The sequence below is a fragment of the Budorcas taxicolor genome, chromosome 4, assembly GCF_023091745.1.
Source record: "Budorcas taxicolor isolate Tak-1 chromosome 4, Takin1.1, whole genome shotgun sequence".
NCBI lineage: Eukaryota > Metazoa > Chordata > Mammalia > Artiodactyla > Bovidae > Budorcas > Budorcas taxicolor.
In genome coordinates, this window is record NC_068913.1 from 31211294 (window position 1) to 31223494 (window position 12201).

The following is a 12201-nucleotide window of genomic DNA, read 5'->3' on the forward strand; positions in this document are numbered from 1 at the left end:
AAGGAATCTTGGGAAAGTATAAAACATACCAAATAGAAACTAGTGAAATGTAAGCTATTCCTATATTCAGGTTAAATAATTCTTCATGGGCACTGCTGCTGTTGCTGTCACTTCAGTCATGTCTGACTCTGTGCAACCCCATAGACGGCAGCTCACCAGGCTCCCCCGTCCCTGGGATTCTCCAGGCAAGAACACTGGAGTGGGTTGCCATTTCCTTCTCCAATGCATGAAAATGAAAAGCGAAAGTGAAGTCGCTCAGTCATGTCTGACTCTGAGCGACCCCATGGACTGCACCCTACCAAGCTCCTCCATCCATGGGATTTTCCAGGCAAGAGTACTGGAGTGGGGTGCCATTGCCTTCTCCCTTCATGGGCACTAGATTTTTCTAAATCATATGCAATGAAAGAAATTTTTGTTCTAATAATATATGTCATCTAAACTATAAAACAACTTCCCTGAATTATCATGGAGTAGCTCAGACCTTGTCTCATGGCTGCCTTCAAATTTTGGTGCTACAGATTTGACTTCACTCATTCTGGCGAATGAAATTCCTCTTTAATGGTGTTATATGCTAAATTGTGTTCCCTCAAAAGTCATTATGTTGAAGCCCTAAGTCTTGTTACTGCAAAATGTGACTGTATATAGAGTCTTTAAAGAGGTAATCAAGTTAGAAGGGATTATTAGAGTTACCCCTAACCTAATCTGATTGGTATCCTTATAAAAAGAGAAAATTGAGACACACAAAGTAATACCAGAGGTGCACATGCCCAGAGGAAAGACCATGCAAAGATTTGGCAAGAATACGGCCACCTACAAGCCAAGGAAAGAGGACTCAGAAGAAATAATCATGCTGCCACCTTGAACTTGGACTTTTATCCTCCAGAACTGTCAAAAGATAAATCTCTGCTGTTTAAGTCACCCAGTCCATGGTATTTTGTTATGGCAGCCCTAGCAAACTAATGCACAAGGTTTTCATGGGTATTCCTGCAATCATTCTACTTCTTTAAACATATAAAAACATGTGGTACCATTGACTTTGCCCATATAATTCCTTCCTTTCCCCAGCCCAAACAACTTTACCACCATAATTCATCTCCAGTTGAACTTTCTAACTTCTGCCACTAAAATAAACCTATGGGCTTCCCCATAGGTGGCTCAGCGGTAAAGAAACTGCCTGCCAATGCAGAGGCATAAGATCAGTCTCTGAGTGAGGAAGATCCCCTGGAGAAGGAAATGGCAACCTGCTCCAGTATTCTTACTGGGGAAATCCCATAAACAGAGGAGCCTGGAGGGCTATAGTATACAGGGTTGCAAAGAGTTGGACATGACTTAAAACTAAACATACACACACACACACACACACACACACACACACAAGCTTATGTATTGTACATAAACATGTATCACAGAGCTGAGCAACTGAGCACACACAAACATAATTAAAACAATGTAGATGGGAAGGGGGTTCAGGAGGAAGGGGATATATGTATAAACCTATGGAGATTCATGTTGAGGTCTGACAGAAAACAAAATTCTGTAAAATAATTATCCTTCAATAAAAAATAAATTAATTTTTTAAAAACTTCATGTATACCTAAAACAAAAGAAATTTTAGGCCTTTTCCAGATATGACAGTAACTTTGAGAAATAAGCAGTATCTACAAAATCTTTGTATTTAAAAAATTAAAATAGTGCAATTATTATATTAAATAGAAATCTGTGTGTTGATATTTTGATAAGAGGGTGAAGTTATGTATAGGCAATTCAGAAAAGCATAGTATTAATAATACAGAAACACAAATAAATTTAGTTAGCATGAAAAATAAATTTCATAAACAATTTGTTGGATGTTGTCATCCTAAATTATTTTGTTCAAATAGAACCAGATAATATGTTTATAGATTATATTTTATATGTATTACTTACAGAAACTCAGACCCTCAATACCACCCTCATCTCCCTCCCACATCACTTAAATACAATCAGAAATTAAGTCCCAAGCCAAGAAAAATCATCAGATCTATTTAGGAAAAAGAAAGAGATGTGTGATTTTTACCAATTCCAAAAGGTAGCTTTAAATGCTCATATTATTGCTTTATGCTAACTATTTCCTTATCCTCTCATAAGTTCAGCTGGCTTCAAATTCACCATATGGAAGGCAACCACATAATTTATCATTCAACCTAGGATATGTATAAGCATGAAAAGAGGAACTATTTAATTATGCTAGAAACACAAGTGAAAGTCAGGTCTATCTTGCGAAAATTTGAACGTATGGACACACATACATATTGCCATAATAAAAATTTATCACTTAAGTAAGGGCTAAAAAGTTGGTTTTCTGTTCCGTAAAACAATAGAATAGACTAAATTAAAGATTGTATTCACAAGGTGAAAACTTGAACATACAAGTGATTATTCGGCAGTCAACACCATTAACAAAATAAGTATGTGTGTGTGTACATATATATATAATCATCTACAAGTTGAGGAATCCTGGGGTAAAAAGAAAACCAAATACATCCATCTTCTTTTGTCAAGAGTAAATATTGGAAAAGTATATTATGTTTTGAAATTTAATTATCTCTCCTACCTTAAAATTTTTTATTTTAGGGATTATATTTGCATTTATACTAGAATAAGACCTGACATATTTTTCCTGTCTCCCAAAGGTTTACGTAGAGTTGGGTGAGTAATCAGAAAACTGAAGTACATTTCTTCAAAAGGCTATTTATGGAGACGGCCACAGCACAAATCAAGGTTTTGCTTGTTTCTCTGTTTAACTGCACATACCAGTAAAGTTGCAGTTCTCCTCTATTTTGAGCCATTTCTAAACTACATGAAGAATGTACAAAATTCTTAAATATGGCATCAAGTCAACATAGGTGCCTCACTGCTTTAATAGCCTAAGGCCGTTACTGGATACCCCTTTTTGTATGCCCCCACGAACCCACTTAGCATTCCCATCTCACTACCTTGCCTGCTTCCTCTGCTGCCCCAATAGGACAGTTTGCCCTCACAGGTTAGAGGCTCTCTCTTGTTCAACACTGTTCTTTTAACATCTAGAATGTTGGCTCTGAATGAACTGTGTGCTTGACAGACTTTTTAAAGGAAGGAAGAAGCCTCCTCTTCTTGACTTTAAGATAAATACCTTCAGATTTTCTTTCAGCATCTAAAATTATGAAAATACTAAAAAAAATCTGAGAAAATAAATAGGAAAACAGGTTCTATAAGAAAAGTGTACAACTGTCTCTGTTTTTTTTCCCTCTATTTTTTAATCTTGCAAAGAGTAGACCAAAGGGTTATATAAATGCTTTCAAGTTCATGAAGGATAGTGACCAGTAAACACCTGCCAAAAACTGAAAAGGAATTTGGTTTAATTATCAACAAAGGGGTGAAGCAGTGTTCACACTCTTAAGAAAGAACATCAAATCCACTGTATGAGCAATTAAGTACTTCAACCCAGGTAAGGCTGTGGTCACTCTGTCTTCAGAAGAGATTCAAATGAAAGTGTCAATTTAGGTAAGTTTGGCTTGTACAGGTCTAAGGCAATAATGGAATCAATGACACTATAAAGTCCCTTTCAGCTCTTTGATTTGAATCCTTAGAGAGTCAATTTGAATTGACTAATCCTTTGAATTAACAATCCTTTGACTTACCCTTAGAGAGAGTTAATTTGAAACCACAAACTAAACTTTGAAAAACAATAGCAACTTTGAACCAGGTGGCACATTAACATTTTTATTGAGCATTACTGAAATCATGCCTCCGGTTAATGAAAGTATCGCAAAAAAAAAGTCATGTGCAAAAAGATTAGTAGGAAAAAATACATAGAGGCACACTCATGTCCAAGCTGCCGTTGAAGTTGTAACCATGGTGTAAAAATTAGTTTGTGATGTGAAAAGCAAATGGTTATAGACAGAATTTGTCAGTGTTTTTAGCCACAATCTCCAACAGAAATTAAGTTCTAAAACAACATAACTCATTATTTCTGTAAACATACCAAATATAAACTCTTAAAATAGTCTTTAAATAATAATGTTTAATATTTGCACACCGCATGAAATACTGAAATTCTTGCATGATGCATTTTGTTGAAAAACATGGTTTTAAAGTACCTCTATCCCAGGAAACCCTCCCTTTCTTCATGTATTTTGTTGGTACAAATAATCTGGAGCTGGTGAGGGACAGGGATATTTGGAGGCAAGGGATGAATGAAAATGGCTTTTCCCCCCTAAAGATCTTATACCAAACACTAGGGGAAAGGGGTGCACAATAGTGAGGAACTGGGAAAGGTACAGCAATAAAATCTAGAGTGCAGTCTATCACAATTCTGCCCTTGTAGATAGTAACCTCCCAAGCACTCTGCTACACTTTGACTTTATAAAAAGTAATTATTTGAGTCAATCCTTACGGGCAGGAAAGAAGTAAGATATCAAGTACAAGTCACCTCTTTTTCTCAGTCTCCTAAATAAACAGAGGGGCATCTCAGGTGGTACTATGGTGAACAATCCACCTTGCCAATGCAGGAGGTGTGGGTTTAATCCCTGGGTCAGGAAAATTCCCTGGAGTAGGAAATGGCAACTCACTGTAGTATTGCTGCCTGGAAAATTTCAGGAACAGAAGAGTCTGGAGGGCTACAGTCCATGGGGTCACAAAAATTGGACAAGCCTTAGGGACTGAGCACACACACAAATAAACAGAACACTACAGTAACAGATACAACAAAAGAAAACTAATTCAAGATTATTCTCCCATACTTCATTTGTGGTTTGATATTAAGTTAAATAAACACACATAAATTTTTGCATTTTTGAATGAACCATGAAAAATTAATTTGTTCATTACTTCAATCAATCATGTTTATTGAGTGCCTACTATGTGCAGAAAACTGCACAAGGCATTGGAAAATCAATAGCAAACAAGTAAAACAAAATCTCTATGATCTCTATGTTGATAACAAGGACTATCAACATTTTCTTAATTAAAAATGAGTTAGTATCTAATTAGAATGATAGGCACTACAAAGAAGAAGAGCAGGATACAATCAGACATATTTCACTGAGATTTGAACTAGCTGGAGAATCAGGCAAGACTTATTTCAGGATGTGTCTTTTGAAATGAGCTCTGAAAGATGATTAAGATTTAATGCAGTGAAAAATTCCATAAGAACTCATCAGAGAGAGGGAACAGCATGTCAAAGGCACTGAGGTGGGAGCAAGCACAGTATATTCAAGAAAATGAAAAATCCAAATACGGCTCAGTGAAATATGAGGAAAGTGGCCAAGGATGTGCTTGATCAGGCTAAAAAGGATCAGATTTTGTAGAATTCTGCATATCAGATCAAGGATTTGGTCTTATAGTGTACTGGTTAGTCTTCATATTATCTGTCCAACTCTGTTCGCCTTTAGGCTCACCCTTGCAAACTAAATTACTCAGGTTCCTTGCTCTCCTGTTTCCAGTTAGATCTGACCCATAGGAAACAATGACAGGAAAGTTGAGACTGAAGAAGAAATGAAAATCAAGGTACTTCCTCCATGTTTTACCACAGAATCACTGGCGGCATCCTGTCTCTCCATAATTACAGTTCGTGCTGTGTGTAGCTTCCTTCTTAGGCTAGCTCACAGTGAGCTTTGGTGATGTATCTTCTTCCCCTTGATCCTTCAATCTGAGGGATGGTAAACAACTTCTAAAGTCTATCTTTATGTTGCTTATTATCTCCTATCAATCCCCCTAACTGTGACCATTGCGTAAAGTCACAATGGTCTTTATTATCATCTCTACAGTTGAACTCAACTAATACTCAACAGAACAGCTAAAATTCACTTGCATTTTTCCTTTGATGACTTTGCTGCAAGAAAAATGGATTGTGTCGAGATAGTCAAGAGTGATGTGAGGAGATGTGTTAGGAGACTACTCTACAGGTCCAGTACTTGGGCCACCTGATGTGAAGAGCTGACTCATCTGAAAAGACCCTGACGCTGGGAAAGACTGAAGGCAGGAGGAGAAGGGGATGACAGAGGATGAGACGGCTGGATGGCATCACCGACTCAGTGGACATGAGTTTGAGTAAACTCCAGGACTTGGTGATGGACAGGGAGGCCTGGCGTGCTGCAGCCCATGGAGTTACAAAGAGTCGGACATGACTGAGGGATTGAACTGAACTGAACTGAACTGAACTATGCGTTCAAGGACATGATATTGGCAGCTTTAACTAGGATCCTGGTGTTGGAGATGGAGAAACAGGACAGACCTGAGAGCTGCTGAGAAGAGAAAAAACAAGATTTGGTCACTGATAGGATTTGTGTGTAAGAAAAAGGGAGGGTTCACCGATAACTCTTATGAGTAACCAAAAGAAATAAAATGTTGGTTGAATAAATAAATAAAATCTACATTAGCAAGCACACATATGCAATAAAAATACTTATGACATTAATAAGGATAAATGAAGGATTCTGAATTCTATAAAGTTTTACAATAGGGAAAAGAAAAAAGCCAAAAACTGTACTTTAGCATCAACCAACATTTACACAGTGTCTATGTGCAAGGCACTGTGAAAGGTAGTCAAAAGAGTCAGCATAGAACAGTAGGTTGGAAGCTCGGCTCTGAAAGCAGAACTATCTAGGTTTAGTTCATAACTGTGTATTTACAGGACAGAAGGAGGGAAAGAAAGGAGAAAGGAGTAAGCAATAGGGAGAGAGAAGGAGAAGTACTTAAATATAGCAACCTAACTCACTGGGATATATATGTAAAGTTGTAGTCCAAATTGTAAGTGACCGAGAGGAATTTTTTTAGGTGACGTCATAACAAGTTTTTGAATTTGAGGCCCATGAAGGTTCTCAAATGATTTTCTAATAGCTAAAGTTTAATTAACTTTTTGAGCTCTCTTCTTATATCAGGCACTATGCTAAGTACTTTACAGATATAGAATATTAATTATCTTATTATGCTTCTATTAACCCCATCTCCTTTACCAGAAAGGAAATTCTGCAGATACCAAGGTACCTGAAATATTTCTGGTTTAGTCCTGCCTAACAAAAGAGAGGTTTCCACTATATTCTTCAGTACACATGACATTTAAAGCCTTCCTTTATTCTGAAATACCTTTCAAACTTTCCCTGGTAGCTCAGCTGGTAAAGAATCCGCCTGCATTCGATCCCTGGAGAAGGGAACAGTTACCGATACCCACTCCAGTATTCTGGCCAGAATTCCATGGACTGTTTAATCCATGGGGTTGCAAAGAGTCAGACACAACTGAGCGACTTTACTTTCACTGTTCAAACCTTTAGTTAGAAACGGCGTTAGGAATTAATTAATCCAAATTCTCAAACCCTTCCATACTTCAAAGATATAGAAACTAAGTCTCAGAATGGGATTTCTCTGGTGGTCCAGTGATTAAGAGTCCACCTTCAAATGCAGGTGACTTGGGTTCAATTTCTCAAACTAAAGGAACTAAGATCCCACAATCTCCCTCCGTAACTACTGAGTCTGTGCACCACAATAAAAGATCCCACATGCCATAACAAAGATTCTGTGTGTCTCAACTAAGACCCAATGCAGCCAAGAATAAATAAATAAATATTTAAATATTAAAAAAAGAAGAAGTAACTTACATAAGGTTAAGCAACTGGAAAGTGTCTGAGGTGGCACTTAGTAAAATGCTTAGTATCTTTCAATTTTCTAGTATCACATTTTGGAACTATGTCCAAGTTTAAATTAAATTATATTTTGTTAAATTAGTTTTCTTTTGTCAACATTCTTTTCTGAGATTACCTAGATGGCTATGATATTTGAACCTTTAATCTAAAACAGCTAAGGAAAACAACACATTATAAGCCATGGGCCTACATTATTTGCTGTATCAACAACACATAATATTCTGCTTGGAAAAGTAAGTGCAACTAAAGCTGAAATTAACTTAGTATCTAGGAAAACCAATGCATTTATTTTATGTGAGAGTGACCACAGATAAATTTGTAATCTTTATAAGCCAGTTTTTACTGTTCTTTTAGTTTTATTAAAATTGTTCATCTTTGCTCTCAGAGAGTAGGCTTGAGATAAATCATTTTTTAAACCATACGTTACTTGCATCCTCTGTGGTAGAGACAGCCACATATTAACTAAATCACCTTCCATTTTCATTGTGGGCACACTGCTCAAGGTACATTTCCCAGTTTCCCTGCCTCTGTGGGGGAAGGTACAAGTAACTGAGCTCTACATAAAATAATTTGGGAATTTTTTAGTTTTGAATCTCTCATTTTTCTGCCTCCAAATTATTTTTAGGCCATTGACAGAAAACGTTACAAAAGTCCTATTTTAGAAGGATACTTTGCTTCTGTCTTTTTAACTATTAGCTGCTGTAAGAGCTCCAAACATCTTCATATTCTGTCTCACACTGCCCTCCTTTTCCTCTCTCATCTTTCCATCTTTTTTATTGTTCACGAGCAACTTTATAATCTTTCTCCACTGTAACAGGTATTAAGGCTGGCCCAGAGTCAAATGGGAAAGAAACAGCTTATATCTTTGATCTCTCTCCATTTCTGCTTTGTTCATCTCTACACATTTAGCCTCTCTCAGTTTATCAAGATCACCCTGTACCTTTTCCTCACGCCGAGACATCCCCATTATGGATCTTGCTTATCAGAAATCAAGCTTTTCTTCAAAACATTTCTTTTTCAAACAAGATTTTATTGTCTGCTGTTATATTTCTTCAGATTTGCCATGTAGTTCTCAGAATGACAATGATGTAAACTCATCTCTGCTATAATATTAATGGCTACTTAAATTTTATTCTCTTTAGAGGGGTTATCCTTTAAGACTAGACTCTATATTTGAACATAAGAATGAATGTGTAATGGTGAAATTCCAGTGTGATGGCTGGGATGAGATATAGGGCATTTAATCATATTATCACCTACTTTTTTTTTAATTAATCTATTTTTTATTGAAGGATAACTGCTTTACACAATTTTGTTGTATTTCGTCAAACCTCAGCATGAATCAGCCATAGGTATACATATATATCCCCTCCCTTTTGAAGCTCTCTCCCATCTCCCTCCCCATGCCACTCCTCTAGGTTGATACAGAGCCCCTGTTTGAGTTTCCTGAGCCATATAGCAAATTCACATTGGCTATCTATTTTAAATATGATAATGTAAGTTTCCATGTTATTCTTCCCATTCATCTCACCCTCTCTTCCCCTCTCCCCATGTCCATAAGTCTATTCTCTATGTCTGTTTCTCCATTGCACCCCTTTAAGTAAATTGTTCAGTACCATTTTTCCAGATTCCGTATACTTGTGTTAGAATATGGTATTTATCTTTCTCTTTCTGACTCTCTTCATTCTGTATAATAGGTTCTAGGTTCATCCACCTCATTAGAACTAACTCAAATGCATTCCTTTTTATGACTGAGTAATATTCCATTGTGTATATATAACATGACTTCTTTATCCATTCATCTGTCAATGGACATCTAGGTTGCTTCCATGTTCTAGCTATTGTAAATAGTGCTGCAGTGAACAATGGGATCCATGTGTCTCTTTCAATTTTGGTTTCCTCAGGGTATATGCCTACGAGTGTTATTCCTAGTTTTTTAAGGACTCTCCATACTGTCATCCATAGTGGCTGTATCAATTTACATTCCCACCAACAGTTCAGGGGTGTTCCCTTTTCTCCACACCCTTTCCAGCATTTACTGTTTGTGAACTTTTTGATGAGGACCATTCTGACCAGTGTGAGGTGATATCTCATTGTAGCTTTGATTTGCATTTCTCTAATAATGACTGATGTTGAGCATCTTTTCATGTGTTTGTTAGCCATCTGTATGTCTTCTTTGGAGAAATGTCTGTTTAGGTCTTCTTCCCAATTTTTTGCTTGGGTTGTTTGTTTTTCTGGTATTAAGTTGTATGAGCTTCTTGTATATTTTGGAAATTAATCTGTTGTCAGTTGTTTCATTTGCTATTATTTTCTCCCATTCTAGGGGCTGTCTTTTCACCTTGCTTAAGAGTTTCCTTTGCTGTGCAAAAAGTTTTAAGTTTAATCAGGTCCCACTTGTTTACTTTGGTTCTTATTTCCTTACTCTAGGAGGTGGGTCATAGAGGATCTTGCTTTGATTTATGTCATCAAATGTTCTATGTTTTCCTCTAAAGAGTTTTATAGTTTCTGGCCTTACATTTAGGTTTTTAATCCATTCTAAGTTTATCTTCGTGTGTGGTGTTAGGAAGTGTTCTAATTTAATTGTTTTACATGCAGCTGTCCAGTTTTCCCAGCACCATTTATTGAAGAGGATGCCTTTGCCCCATTGTATATTCTTGACTCCTTTGTCAAAAATAAGGTACCCATAGCTGCATGGGTTTATTCTGGGTTTTCTATCTTGTTTCATTGGTCTATATTTCTGTTTTTGTGCCAGTACCATACTGTCTTAATGACTGTAGCTTTGTAGTATAACCTGAAGTCAGGAAGATTGATTCCTCCAGCTTCATTCTTCTTTCTCAAGAGTGCTTTGGCTATTTGGGGTCTTTTGTGTTTCCATATGAATTCTGAAATTTTTTGTTCTAGTTCTGTGAAAACTGCCATTGGTAATTTGATAGGTATTGCATTAAATCTGCAGATTACATTTCATAGTATAGTCATTTCCCCCAGGAACATGGAATTTCTCTCCATCTGTTTATGTCATCATTGATTTCTTTTATTAGTGTCTTATAATTTTCTCTGTACAGTTGTTTTGTCTCCTTAGGTAAGTTTATTCCTAGATATTTAATTCTTTTTGTTGCAGTGGTGAAAGGGATTGATTCCCTAATTTCTCTTTCTGATTTTACATTGCTAGTATATAGAAATGCAAGTGATTCCTGTGTATTGATTTTGTATCCTGCAACTTTGCTAAATTCACTGATTAGCTCTAGTAATTGTCTGATACTATCTTTAGGGTTTTCTAGGTACAGTTATCATGTCATCTGCAAATAGTGAGAGCTTTATTTCTTCTTTTCTGATCTGGATTCCTTTTATTTATTCTTCTTCTCTGATTGCTGAAGCTAGGACTTCCAGTTGAATAACAGTGGCAAAACTAGACACCCTTGTCTTGTTCCTGATCTTAGGGGGAATGCTTTCAGTTTTTCACCATTGAGAATAATGTTTGCTGTAGGTTTATCATATATGGCTTTTATTATGTTGAGGTATGTTCCTTCTATGCCCACTATTTGAAGAGTTTTAATGATAAATAGGTGCTGAATTTTGTCAAAGGCTTTTTCTGCATCTATTGAGATGATCATATGGTTTTTATCTTTCAATTTGTTGATATGGTATATCATATTGATTGCTTGGCGTATACTGAAGAATCCTTGCATCCCTGGAATAAACCCAACTTGATCATGGTGTATGAACCTTTTGATGTGTTACTGAATTCTGCTTGCTAAACTTTTGTTGATTTTTCCATCTATGTTCATCAGTGATATTGATCTGTAGTTTTCTTTTTTGTGTTGTCTTTGTCTGGTTTTGGTATCAGGGTGATGGTGGCCTCGGAAAATGAGTTTGGAAGTGTTACTTCTTCTGCAATTTTTTTGAAACAGTATTAGAAGGATAGGCATTAGCTCTTCTCTAAATGTTTGATAGAACTATCCTGTGAAGGCATCTGGTCCTGGGCTTTTGTTTTTTGGGAGATTTTTGATCACAGCTTCAGTTTCAGTGCTTGTGATTGGTTTGTTCATAATTTCCATATCTTCCCGGTACAGTCTTGGAAGATCGAACTTTTCTCAGTATCTGTCCATTTCTTCCAGGTTATCTATTTTATTGCCCTATAGTTGTTCACAATAGTCTCTTATAATCCTTTGCATTTCTGCACTGTCTGTTGTAAGCACTCCTTTTTCATTTCTAATTCTGTTGATTTGATTTTTCTCTCTTTTGTTCTTGATGAGTCTGGCTAAAGGTCAATTTTGTTTATCTTATCAAAGAACCAGTTTTTAGTATTATTAATCTTTTGTATTGTTTATTTCATTTCTTTTTCATTTATTACTGCTCAGATCATCATGATTACTTTCCTTCTACTAATTTGGGGTTTTTTTTTTTTCCTTCTTTTTCCAGTTGTTTTAGCTGTAAAGTTAGGTTTTCTATTAAATGTTTTTCTTGTTTCTTGAGGTAGGATTGTACTGCTCTAAACTTTCTTCTTAGAACTGCTTTTTCTGCATCCCATAGGTTTTGAGTTGTC